At 37.5% G+C, this 13,907-nt stretch overlaps 1 long non-coding RNA gene across 6 annotated transcripts in view; it reads left to right on the top strand.

Moving 5' to 3' along the window:
- The window catches only part of LOC125692486 (uncharacterized), a 30,490-nt gene extending 17,115 nt beyond the window's left edge, over nucleotides 1-13,375 (top strand). For 5 of the 6 annotated variants that reach the window (XR_007376707.1, XR_007376705.1, XR_007376702.1 and 2 more), the window contains 6 exons: nucleotides 1,490-1,524; nucleotides 2,807-2,974; nucleotides 4,287-4,427; nucleotides 5,260-5,431; nucleotides 5,921-6,004; nucleotides 11,606-13,375. This is a non-coding gene — a long non-coding RNA (uncharacterized LOC125692486). The remainder of the gene's footprint in view (nucleotides 1-1,489; nucleotides 1,525-2,806; nucleotides 2,975-4,286; nucleotides 4,428-5,259; nucleotides 5,432-5,920; nucleotides 6,005-11,605) is intronic. The other variant, XR_007376706.1, reaches the window with a different exon arrangement.
- The last annotated feature ends 532 nt before the right edge of the window (nucleotides 13,376-13,907 follow it).

The raw sequence follows: 13,907 nt of genomic DNA, 5'->3' as shown, positions 1-13,907 counted from the left end.
TTTAAAATTGTAGTGTCACTTCTAGGCATTAGGTGAGATGGAGTGGTAAGTGTGAATTGCATGAAGCGCAAATGAAGCGCAAGGCTTTTTCTCAGGGATGTTTACAGTTTCTGAGACCAAATTGAGATAGTTTTGGATTTAACAATAGAATCTGTATCAAGTATTTACATTCTGTGTCTGTGTGAGTCTGTAATTAAGGTCTTCATTAGTTTCAATAATCTTCTGTGGAGTCCAATACTCGTAATTAATATCAGCTTGAAGAAAACGTACCTATAGTAATTTTGATTTTAGGCTGGCTCGCATTATTGGCTTACTCTTGTTAAACTGTAATTGCCAAAACTTGTAAGACTTATATGCATTGCAGTTCTTACCAAACAAAATGCCTCATTACAAATTAGCTCTTTGGTTGGGAACCATTACCTCATAGGTATCTGTCGGTATCACGGGCCACCATTTGCTGAGGTAATGCAGAAATAGCCACTACTGAAACGTGTAAGATTGAGATGTGCTGGAGCCTGCAGCATTTGTCTTGACAGACTTGACTTTGAATGCTAAGCAGACGATCACATAGTAGTACAAACGATAATCTCTGTACAGTGATGGTCCTCTTCTCTTCCTATGTTTTGATAGGACTATGAGGTCCAGCTGGGACCTTTTGGGTTTTCTGACATTTCCTCTCTATTGCCTTGACATGTGCAGTGATAGGTATAAACAGAGGGACCTAAGCAGGATTCTTATTTGAAATCTTGTTGGACCTAATTTTTATTTTATATAATTTGCTCCTTTCATGTGTTAGCCACTTAATTTTTTTTCCAAATGAGTGTTGAAATAGAAGTAATTTATGTCAGTATGCTCTGAGGTCAGTGCACAAGTGACATTAAAGATGCGGCATCTATATTTTGAATATGTGCAGTGTGCCAAATATATCTTTGTCTCTTCATATTCTAAGAATCGTTCAGATCACCTTAGAGAGGAATGCCCTTAATGCAGTAATTTTAAGTGAGTATACTGGTGTTGTATATGTTGTTGACAGTTTGGTTGTCTGCCAAAGAATTCTCAGACTGTTTTGGTTTTTGTAAATGTAGAGATTTCGATCTCAGTGCTCCACTATGCTTTTGAAGTGTGACCATTGAGTTACTGCTGTGGTGACGTGTATACATCCTTTATTAAATCACTATGCGGCCAAAGTTAAATCACTTCATGAATTCCTTTAGACTTAAGTTATTAATAATAAAAATCAGTGAGATTGTTTCATTATGTTCTTTTTGCAGATGCTGAGAACAGTATTACAAGTGATGTGATGTTAAGTTGTGCGTGATGAAATTAACATCTTAGAAATTGATTCAAGTTTACTTGTATACTAAAACATGAAAGTAGTTTGGTTGCTGGAGAAAAAATGCTGGCAGGGCACGAGAAAGTTGAGATGATTTTTATAGTATTTATTAGGTATAATAAGCAGTCATTTCATTCCACGCTTCTGCATTTACAGAACAATGTCACTGGAGAAAATAGGCGCATTAGAAGGTAAGTGTTGTATGTATGAAATTTGTTACTTAATTTTGTATCATTATAAGTTTAACATCTATTCAAAACTGAATAGAAGTTGCTTGAGTACGCTTAAAAAGATTTCCCATTCGAGGTAGTGAATTTGTATGTGGAGAATTAATTCACATTCATTGGCTTACAACTAAAGTTGTACCCAGGACAAACAAAGTTGCAAACTACATAGTTTAGTGCATTTCCACAAGCCAGTAGGACTGGCTCAATGAGAGCCTGCTACAAGCAGAACTCCCACACGAAGTAGCATCTCAGATGTTACTACAGTGATAGGTAAGATCTACCATTAGGTTTTAAGAAGAAGATGCTTGAATAAAGTTCATTGCTGAATTGAGAGTTGGTTTGCTGGTATTACCGCAACCATATTAGTAGGATCCCACATAGGACTTGTGCAGGAGTGCATTTTTGAAGAAAATTGCTGATTTATCCTAGATGTCATGTTTTGGTCAATATGACAGGAATTCCTTTAGGATGCAATTAGACTAGAAGATGAACTCTTGGGGTCTCAGCAGTGTATGAACCAGTTTACATTGGGGGGGAAAAATAATAATAACAAATGTTGCGTTTTTAGTTTCTAATTGTAATGTACGGGAGAACTGGAAAATAAACAAACAAAATCAAACAACAACAGAAAGACACCCACATAGTTGGAAACAAATTGTCGAAAAGATACTGACCGAACTCTGAAACTAGTGCGATATTCACTAAGATGTTATTCTTCATTAAAAAGTATCAAAGCTATTATTGTCGGTCAGGTCTTGGGAACAATGAAGTGAAAGTGACCTTCTGCTTCTATCTGCAGTTGTCTTATTTGGGATGATAGCTAAGCACTTCACATACGTATTTCCACATTATGAGAAACAATTCTACTCACGAGTATGATATCCATGTAATGACTTTTTCTCCCCATCAATTTATTCAAAACATAAGCGCTTTTGAAGTGCTTGGCATTAAGTACCACTGACACAATAATTTCTGTTTATTATATTATCACTTATTGTCTTCAGATGAGCGAATCATTATGTGAATAGAAAATTTCTTAAAATATGAGCATATACAAAATGCCTCTTAACACTGCAAGAGAAGAAGGCTGTATGTGTCATCCTGGATCTGTCTTTAATTTTATGTACCTTATTTGATGGTCTTTTAAAAAACATAATTTGGAACTTCATAGAAGGATAGCAAATATCATCTGTTTACCTTTAACTTAACAGTTGGTCGTTATCTTTCTATATTCATTTCTCTGTAGGGACAAAGAATTGCCACTCCGACGTGACGTTTTGACTACAAGTGTTAGAAGAATATCAGATTGTTTCTACTAAATACACAAACTGTGGATTGTCTGCCTCAAGATTGTCCGTCTTAAGGCAGACTCTTCAAACTCCATGGATTCCAAGGGGAAATCCCAGCACAAAATGTAAGAAGTCTGATTGTATTTCCCTTGTTACTGATGAGTCTTGCATGCCAGACAGTTAACAGGGAAGGGACGAAGTAGAGATCTAAAAGGATTATATCATTTTTCGAAGTCACTCTTTGCTATGCTTAAGGGAATATATCCTATCTTAAGCAACTGACTTGACATAATTCCCTGGAGATTCAACTGAAGCCCTTCTTGTGTTGCGCAGCAGATAATAGCAGTGGGATTTTGAGATGCCTTTTCTTCTTGCCTGTAATTTAAGTGGTCTTAGGAAGAGCACTAACTGACATTATGTGTATACTGAAAACCTTTTTAAAGGTGAGTAGACCAGCTACTGTATCTCAGAGTGTAAATGGGCTTGAGCAGTGGGACCCAGTGAGCCTCATGAAGTTAAACAAAGTGAAGCACAAGGTTTTGCACTGTGGTCGTGTCCACCCTTGCTATTATTGCATGTAGGGGGGGGGAAAAAAAAAGGATTGAGCAGAGCCCCGTAGAAAAGGCTTTGCAGGCACCTTTGCATGGTAAACGGGATGTGAGCCAGCAGTGCACCTTCACAGCCCAGAAAGGTAACTGTATCCTGGGCTGCATTCAAATAAGCATGGCCAGCAGGTCAAAAAAGGTGATCCCGACCCTCCGCTTTGCATCAGTGAGGCCTCACTTGGAGTTCTGTCTCCAGATGCAGAGTTCTGAGTATGGGAGATGCGTCCAGAGATGCACTCTTGAAGTGCCTCTGGAGGAGGGCCACAGAAACAATCCAAGGGATCTGAGCGCCTCTCCTATGATGATGGGCTGAAAGAGCTGTGGCTGTTAAGACTTGAGAAGGGTCAGAGGGAGCCCGATAGTGACATTGCAGTATCTAAACTGGACTGATAAGGAAGAATGGGACAGACTCTGTAGTGGATTGTCTTTTGTGGATGGACTTCAGCAGATGAACAAGGGGAAATGTCTTCAAATAACAGAGGGGAGATTGAGACTGGATGTAAGGAAAAGGTGTTTCACAATAAGAGTGGTAAGGCACTGGCACAGGTTGCGCAGGAAGGTGACAGATGCCCCAATCCTGGTTACTTTCAAAATCAGGCTGGATGAGGCTCTGAGCAAGATATTCTAGCTGTAGGTATCCCTGTTCAATGCATTTGAGCTGAACTAGATGACCTCCGAAGGTCCCTTTAAACTTAAATGACTCTATGATTCTATACCCCGGCAATCTACGTATTTGTTTTCCCAACAGTAATTATTACGGTGCAATTAGCATAGGTAATTTTTCTCTAGAATAAAACTGTGTTCTGTTTGTACTATTTATCATCTTTTCCAGAGTTCAGATCTCTAGAAAAGAGCAAGAAAAAAATGGGAAGAACAATAATCATCACTGTTCTTCAATATCGAGCTGTAGGTGAAAAGATTAGTACAGTCTCTTCTGCTGACTCTTCCATAAAACTCTTTTACCTGAGCTCAGGTAAGGGTCTCTTGAGTGAACTATTGATTTCATGGCTCTGAGAAAGATTTCCAAATTTGCTTTGAAGTGGAAATAAGGCTGGAGCTCCTGTAGGCAACTTGGATCTCAGACTCCTGGAAAATGCTTTCCTTTGGGAGCAGTAACCTTCTGCCTTTTCAGCAACAGGGGTAATTTTTTGTCAGAGGTTTCTTTGTGGTTTTTTTTTTTTTGTGGTGTTTGTTTTTTTCGTTGTGGTGTTTTTTTTTTTAAAGATTATGTCAGGCACTTTTAGAGGAAGAGAAAATATGAGCCATGTGAACATTACCTCTGCAGGTACTGATAATGACCAAACTGTACTTGTGAAGTTACAAAATAATTAAGTAATCATTGGAAGACCAAAATGTCCTTGGCATCACCGTTATTAAGTGCCATAGCCACAATCTTCATCTGAAGAAATTTCACTAAAATGCGTTGAACAGCCTGTTCCCCTTTAGAAGGGACTGAAAATATGATTTCAGTGTTTCAAATAGAATGTGATTTTTATACTGTTCGGTATTTAAGTACGTCAAGGGTGTGAACACTGCTATATTTGCTTTCGTGAAAAAAAAGCTGTAGATGAAGGAAAACAAGCAATGGATTTTATGTACTCATGCCAAGACAGTTGTTTCTCAGCCTGCAGAGGTTTGTTGTACTTTAAAACTAAGAACAACTGCTAAACTTAAATTCCTTTCCAAACATTTTGAAGCTGATAGTATTTCTGAGGTAAAATACAGAACAGGGCTAAAGGGTGATCTCGCTTCCTAGAATGTGATTTTTTTTTCATAAGATTACACTGTGAAAATGCTTCCTGCAGCCTTGTTTTATGAACAAAGTGCCGCTTGTTCCATTGGTGGGTGAAATTAGAAAAGGCAGAAGATGGTGACAGCTATCAGTTCTTACTGCGTTATATCCTTCTTAAAAGCTCTGCGCTACTGATGGCAAGCCACACCACCTAGAGGAAAACTACTTCAACTCTAAGGGTCAATGTGAGTATGCAAATATTTCTTCCTCCCCCTCCCCCCCCCATTGCACTATATATTTAATTAGAAATGTAGCAGTCATTCTACTTGATTTTTTTTTTTTTTTTTTTTTTCTCCCAAATCATTTTTACCTCAGAGGCCCTGAACCACAGTCCTTTTGCATACTGCTGGTTTAAAGCACAGAGTATTCTTTCCCTTGACAAGTCAGCAACAGTGCTTTGGTCAGCAGATTGCTGCTTGCCAGTAGTGATATTTCTTTCTGTAGAGATAAACAGCTTCGTTGGCACTCCTAGTCTGTTTGCAGCTCCCCATGATGCTCTGCATTGTTACCACTAGCCTGTGATTTCAGCTGGCATATGTGCCTTTTGATCTTCTCTGTATAGATTTTTTTTTTTTTTTTGTCACTATAACATATTAAGGCTTTTAATATCTTCACATTGCTAAATAGGTGGTGGATTGTTCTGTGAATTCGTTTACAGTTTGCATCCCCTATAGGAGCCGGATCCTCACAACAGTCAAATGACTAGATGTTTAATGCTGGGGATGCACTGGTGGCTGCAGTAGTGGGAGATGAAAAAGGTAAGTGGAGTTAATTTTTACTTCATTTTGCATGCAGTTTACCAGTCAAGCTACAGGTAATGAGAACAAAGGTGCCAGCATATCTGTATTTTAAATGAAAGTGTTGAAAAGATGTTGTGCAAGGCTGCCATTATGTATGCTTAATATGTAGTTGATCTATTAACTCAGATTGATGTGAAGATGTTGTTAAGGTGGCCACTTCTAATAGCTGTTGTGTTACACATCATAGTAAGACGAGCCACAAAGAATTAAGTTTTACTTATTAAGTACTAACGCATGTTATACAAGCAGCTGTCTCATACCAAAGAAAGCTGAACTTTCTCAAAAAAAACCTCAGTTGTCATCTTCCTTTCTTTGCACTGGTCAAAGAAGCGAATCAGAGAATAGAAGCAAAAAGATATTTATTCTGAGTCTGTGTAGTTCTTTATGTTTATAATAATTGATTAGAGATAATATCCTGTATTGTCACGTTAACTACAATTTTGTGCCATTAAAGGCCTTCAAGGGTTCTGTAGAGAAAATGCAAAGTCATGGCCTGAACCAGTGATTGAGCACCTGGTGAGAAGGCAAGGCCAACGCAGGGCAGCTCAGGTACGTGCAATGTACCTGTATGACTAGAAGAGATGGAGCCAGGATTCACCCCTTCCCAGACCTCATTTGAAGGGCTGGCATTGGACGAGAGGGTACCTTGCTGGAGATCACTGCCTGTTGAACACCTTCTGAAGTAGTTTCTCTTGTTTTGTTTTTGTGTCTGTCTGTTGCATTTGGGCTTGTTCTCATTTGCTGCAGTCTAGGATTGTGCCATTCTGCTATTATGGCTGTATTTTCCATCACGCTATAGCATTATAAGTTACAGGTTCTTATGTCTCTTTCACTTCATGTGCAGTACTTTGTTAACAAATGTGAAAGACTTCCAAGCTAAACATGTTTATTAAAGCTAAAGTAAAACTTCTCTGCAGAATCTGAGGTTTAAATATAGTTGAACTGTTGGCTAGAGTTGTTCATTAGGCTTCTTTTTTAGAAATGTCTTTATTTGGAAAGGTAAATGGTTGCAAATAGCTGGAAGTTAGTTCAGGGCACTATAAATCTATGCAAGCTAATGCACTGTAGATTGGTCAGCAGGATTTTTTTTGTATATTGTCTATATCGATAATGGTGCTAGCCTATCTGGCTAAATACACTGTCTGATGCACTTTTTGTAGGATTTCAGGAAAAAGGCCTGTTGGCAGTGTAAGATGGAAAAATATGATTCCTTTCTGTTTTGTTGTTGGCAGTGGTGGTTTTTTTTATTTAATTTATTTTTTGAGAGGCCTGATGTAGGAATTGTGAAAAATATCAAAAAAAAAAAAGACATCTTGTGTTGAAAAGACAATTCATTGAACAAATTCCATTTCATTGTGATTTATTATCTACATTTCTCTTTTATTTCCTACTTATTGAAGTTATACCTACAGACTAAATTCTAAAAGCTGTATCAGTGCTATGCCTGCAGATGATAAGCTCTGGAGATGTACTTGAGTTTTCTGTAGTAACAGGTTTTCAGATAGCTTAGGCTCTCTAGTTTTGCTCTTTTCCTAATTCTGGCCCATAAGCCCCACCTCCGGCTAAGCTGGCCCATGGCTTTGTGCAGATGGTCATGGATATGCACTAATTCTAAAACAGATTAGAGAAAATGATTTTTTTTTTTTCTGTCAGGCTACTTCACCAATCCGATTCACATTATTTTCATGTCAGTGCAATGCAAAGAATTCACTCTAAAGAGGCAGTGACTCAGGTTGCCACAGGCCTGAGAACTACCCCACAAGTTTGCACCGAACTGTGGTTTTGAAGCAATGCAGAGGAGGCAACAAGCCATGTTTCCCAGCTTACCCTGGGCGTCTGCTGGACTACAGACTTTGTTTCCTTCTCAAAAGCCAGGCTGAGGGATACAGTTGCAGAGTCAACTTGTAGAAACTATCCCACTTTGCCATTCCGAGCGCTTCTGAACCCAGTTGCTGTGAAATGCTCTCATTTTCCAGCATTTACACCAGTCTGTCCACAGGCCTAGAGGAAATCTGTGATAGGAACAGGAATATATTGCAAGTTTTTCAGGTGAGTGGTCCGTTACTGGTTGAGAAATTCTGCTACGATGATGCATCAAAGGCAATATAGCCAGCTTTACACCATTGCTCAAGCCCATAACTGTGCTCTGAAAATCCTCGGCTGCCTGCCTAATTCCTCTCAGAGCAATCAGAATACTCTAAATTGCTTGTTTTAAGAAACATGTTGATTCTCACCGGTGTCAGATTCAGAGTTGAATCTCTCGATGAGTATTGTTGTACTTCTAGGTCCCCAGGTAGTTGACCTATTTCTTCTGTCTCCTGGGCTTATTTGTTATTTCAAATGACTTTCCTCCCATAATGTCCAATCCAATGCACTTTTTTCCCCTGTATGTACATATATATATGTTTCTCTTCTATTATTTGTACTATGTGCTGTAGCTGATATCTTTTATATGCATTACTACCCATGAAAGTTTTTGACATCTCATTTGAATGAAATACAAGCAAGAATCAGATATGATTTCTGGCCAACTTTGCCTTTACTTGTTACAAAGCTATAATACACATGTGTATGTCTTAGTTCAACAGCAGTCTTTATTTTTTGTGAGTGATTATGTTGGGAAAGTTTCCGTTATCCAGCACTGAATCTCCTACAACCATTCATTTAAATCCTCACAGCCCCCTTCACTTGCTTGCAGCTGGTCTCTACCTAGCCACAAATATATCTACATTGGATATACATGCACACATTTAAGCATACGTAAGTATAAACACTGCTTGAAGAAAGGTAAATTTTATAACAAGGTATAAATGTATTTTCTTTAAGATGATGCCATGCGATATCGTAAGTAGATCTGAAAGGTCTGCTGGCAGCCTACTGTTCATCTGTATTAGGTTTGTCTCCATTAAATCAAAATGCAGAAGGCTGCATCTGTGTCTGAATGTCAGTTTCCTATTCAGTGGGATGGAGACAGACAGTCTGTATGAGTAAATATGTCTATCAAAAATGAAATTATTAAACTAACAATAGCAACAAAAAAGAAACGCTGTAAGCATGTCTCCTTGTAATTGCATTTAGTGTGAAATCATCAAGGTAATAATGGATCTGATTGCATCACTGACTTCCTGCCCTACGTTGTTTAGATATTCTGTGTCTTGTTGAATAACATTTAAAATACCATTGTTGATAGTAGTCCCCAAATGAACTTATATCTCTTAAAACTATTATAAAATACAGTATTCACCAATTGTCACAAGATAATTATCTGTTTTAAACTCTCTCAGGTACACTAACCTAGTCTAGAGCAGTTTAGAATAAGATTTAATACCAGCAGAAAGGTAAATACGATACATAAGAATTTTAGGGAAGAAACGGCTCAGAAAGTTATCATAGAAAGAGAAAGAAAGGCTAGGATTCTGACTGCAAAACTAGAACTTAAGTATTCTGAGTTTCCACTTAACCTCTTAATTGCAACTGGTTGCTTTAGACATAGGATTTGTACAGTAGAATAGTGAAGAAAGGATTATTTCCCTGATGGCAACAGCTGGTAATTGTACCTAGATGAGGATGTGCTGCAGTTTCTGCTACACTAACGACATAAAACAACTATATTGCATCCACTCGTTCTGCTTTTTTTAATTGCCATATATGATGCTAGGCATAATTAACAGCATTTTCAATCTAGTTTGCCTAACTTATTAAAACTTCTTCCCTTTCAATTGTGGCTTTTTTTTTAATTGCTTTTCCTTTTTAACCGAGTTCTCTTCCCTTAGCATCTGCTTTTCTTTAGTTGTCCTTCAAATGAGTAGTTTGCTACCACATAAAAATACGGTGAGCTGCTTTTTAGAGTAAAGTATTCTGTCTAAGTTAATAGAAAAATAGCAGCCACTAAAAGTAGTGGCTTTCTACCTTATTTTCTTGTAGTGATGAGTCATAAAAGTCTACAGTTGACTGAAACAATATCTGTGTATTTAAGAACTTAGGAAAGCTCTAATATGAGAACTGATCATCAGTTAGATTGTTCTGTGGCACTGCAAAATCTTTGTCAACATCCTGTTATTGACAACACAACAAAAACTGTTCATGAACCCTAATAGATTCCTCTTCAGGAGAAGCCTTGTTGAAAAGTATCTTGTTTACAGAAAGTAATGGGATATGAATGAACTTCAAGTCTACTTTCTGACGGAGCCTTGGGAGTCTGATGTGATGTATTTGTGAGATCAATATTCCTGAATATTTGTCACTGTCATAAATGCTTAAAAGTCAGATAACGGATAAGCTCTTAGTGTTACACTTGCTTCTGTGCTTATCTTCTCACTGGAACAGGACTGTCTCCTCTGTGTCTCCTCCATGTCTCCTCAGTGTCTGCCTGCTTCAGGATTCTCTTCAATGTTGTCTAGGGTACATTACTTTTCCAGTCACATCTGAAAATGTAGCCTAACTTCAATTTCTCCTTTCCTACTCAAGCAATTATTACTATATCCAGAAAATTATATTAAAAAATTACTAATGTGACTAAGTCAAGCACTCAAATAAAAAAAAAAAAAAAAAAAAAAACATTAAAATTGAAGTTATCCATGCAATCTCCATTTAGCTCCTTTGGGCATGCACATGATAATGGTCTTCAATTACATCACTACAGATTTTCTTACATGGGATCCCTGACTGCTTAAGTCAGGGACACTACTTTCTTAATTAGGAATATTCAGTCTTAAGTTGTCTTGCCTTTGTTCACAGTATGGACTTGCCTTATTGACTTGAAGCTATTCAGAACACACTATTTGAGCAGAAATTATTGATTTTTCTATGCCATTTTTTAAATGGAACTCATTAATATAGTGAATATAGTGTCAGGCTTTACTTTATATTCACAGAATCCTCAATAGGTTAAGGGATTTTATTATCTTAATTTTACACATGGATAGTGACCATGCAGAGAAATTAGACTTCAAGGTACTCACTAGCTTTGGGTGCCCAGGTTTGAGTGTTTGTAACCTCTTGTTTCTTCAGTGTGTTTAAATCTATACGTGTTCAGGCAATGAGCTCTACTAAATTCTCTGTTAGTTTTAAATACTCAAATGAGAAAACTAAGACTTAAGAACTAGCTAAAGAAAGCCTTTAAAAAGTTGTCAAAAAGATTGAAATGAAACATTTCCACAGGGCATTTAAGGAAAAAGTTAGCATCTACTGCAGATTTGTAGTACAGACAGAGATGACGTATTACCAATTTACCAAAATGAAGAAAACAACATTAAATAATGACAGTACTATTAAATAATGACAGTAAACACTTAAATAGTGGTTAGGAACAAGTAAATTTAAGTTAATTTGTAGAAATCTCAAATTTTCTGTTCGTTTAATTTTGAAACTTTGATTTTCTATCAAGATGGGAATATGCATGTAATTACGGTTGGAATAGAAGGGCTTCTTTTATTTATATTTACTGATTGCATTAATATTAAATGACTGACTGTATATTTATGCATTTTTGGCATGTTTTCAAACAAGAACAGAAATCCATCCTCCCGTTTCTGATAGTCACTACTCATTTCACCAAAGGTACTGGAGTCATTTCCTTGCCAGCACAGCCTTCTGGCCTTTGAGCTATCAAAGTGGGAATGCAGTGCCAGAGGTTTCATCCTCCAGATACATAGATTCTAAGGCAGCTGTGAATTACGTGTGTTGTTGGAAGGATATGGCCATCTTTGCTGCCATATGCTGCCTATGGAGGACTTAGAAGTCTCACTGGAGGATCTGGAGAGATTAACAGAAGGCTAAAGGTACCGTGTACTGGCTTTGCCATTGTCTTGTTTATTTCTCTGAGTCTCATCTTCGTTCCGCTGCAGCCTACCTTACTTAACAGATCCCTGCTCACATCATTTAATATTCTTGATTTACTTTTTGACTAAAGCTCTTCTGAAGAGTACATAGGACAGAGGGATATAATTTTCAAGCATTAAAAAAAAAAGTAGGTCAACTTGCTGCTTAGATCAAATATGATGGAAAGAATTTGTTACGTATGCAGGGTGAATTATTATTTCTAGTAATAGCGAAGCTATTGTACTATAAAGCTATTGTATTATTTGTCTAGGTTACATTGCCTATGTATGATAATCTGTAGAAACATTGTGTGATTACAAACAAAAAAAAATGAGAAATGTCAGGACAAATGAATATATGGTATTTTTAATCTTATTTTAACATGGCTTGGTTCAAATTACTATTTAAGATATGCGTGAGAAAAATGCCTTGTCCAGGCATGGCTGGAATTGATGCTTTTAAATATCAGTTGTCTTGAGGTTGTGCAGGGTTATGCATAATATTCTTTACTGTATGCAACTGTTGCAGAAAAAGGAAAGGAGAATTATTTCCTCAAGACTAATGAAAACAAGAGAGAAACAATCTTGTACATGCTTTCATCTACAGAGTCTTATCCAAATTGAGCTCAAAATAATCTGGTACAATGCGAATGTTGTGGGGTGCTTTCGTTGTTGCTGTTACACAATAAAAAGTAAAAATCATCTCTACAGAAACCGATTGCTCAAGCACTAAGTTTATTTGAGAAAAACAAATTGTGCTTTCACAAAGCTTAAGAGTAAGTAGTCAGAAATGCAAAAAAAAAAAAAAAAAAAAAAAAAAACAGCAAAATGAAGAGACTGAAGCAAAACTGGAACAGAAATGTTCGAGTGTGTACATATGAGGACTTACACATGTGGAGTACCTGAAAGAGGAGACATTTGGCAGTTGGAATGATTAATAATGAACAAATATAAAAACAAGCTTTAGAAAGACAAGTTGTGATTTGGATTTCCTAAGATTTCTGCACATGATCGCTATTCTCACTTACTGTGGCCTGTCCCATCCACATGGAGAAGAAATGAACCTATAATAGTTAAAGTGGGAGGATTGAACCCAAGTACTTCAACTCGATGTGAGTTGTTGCAAGCTGTGGTGGGGGTGGTACAGGGGATGTGTTTTCGCGTAGAGCTGAACTGCAATACCTGAAACTGAATGTGTTCTTGAATATTTTTTGCTGCTGTGTTTCGTTGTCTCTAGTTAAGAACTGAAATATTTAGACCATCATTTAAACTCCAATGTACTATTAGCAAATGCAATTTCAAAAAGAAACAATAAAGTTCATAACAGAGCATTCAAATTGTACAAAATAAGAAATAAAAGGCATGAATTTACACAAAAACTCAACACTAGAGGTCAAGATAATAAAAATCATTAATAAAGCTTCACTTAAAACTCCAACAATGTGTCCAGTTTGTTGTTCATAACCAAGTGTGGATTTCCTGACAAAATTCACCATGGAAAAAGAGGAATTATTTCAGATGACCAGTGCACCAAGACAACCTTGTAAGTAGTGGAAAAAGGTAAGAATGTTTTCCAGGTAAGTGAGTAAGATGTAACGTAAACGTAACGTTAACGCAACCTTGTGATTCTATGATTCTATCAACATTGTAACAATATTCTTAAGGCTGCCCTGAAGACAGACTCCCAGTCCCTGCAGGGGTGGACGAAAAGATTATATGAAACCCTGCGGGACCTGAATGAAAGACCTCAAGATGGCAGACCCAGTGCCCGGAGAATGTTGCGGACAACATGGGCCACCCCGCTTAGGATCCCTATTACAGGCACGGATCATCAGGTAAGACCCCAGATGGGTAACGAAAATAATATTCTGTTCCCTGCCCCTGAGAATTTAGATCCGGGTGCCCATAAAATAAAGTGGCCCTGGAAGGTGCTGATAGAACCCAAGCGGTATGGCCTACTTGCACCTTGGGAGAGACTATTGGAGGAGGGAGGCTCAGTAGTCCCTCCAGTAATAGGTACATGGCCTACTGATATTGTGGTC

Source organism: Lagopus muta, chromosome 4 (genome assembly GCF_023343835.1).
Source record: "Lagopus muta isolate bLagMut1 chromosome 4, bLagMut1 primary, whole genome shotgun sequence".
In the NCBI taxonomy this organism is placed as follows: Eukaryota; Metazoa; Chordata; class Aves; order Galliformes; family Phasianidae; genus Lagopus; species Lagopus muta.
The sequence above is the reverse complement of the archived record's forward strand: the minus strand, read 5'-3'. Positions and strand labels throughout refer to the sequence as shown.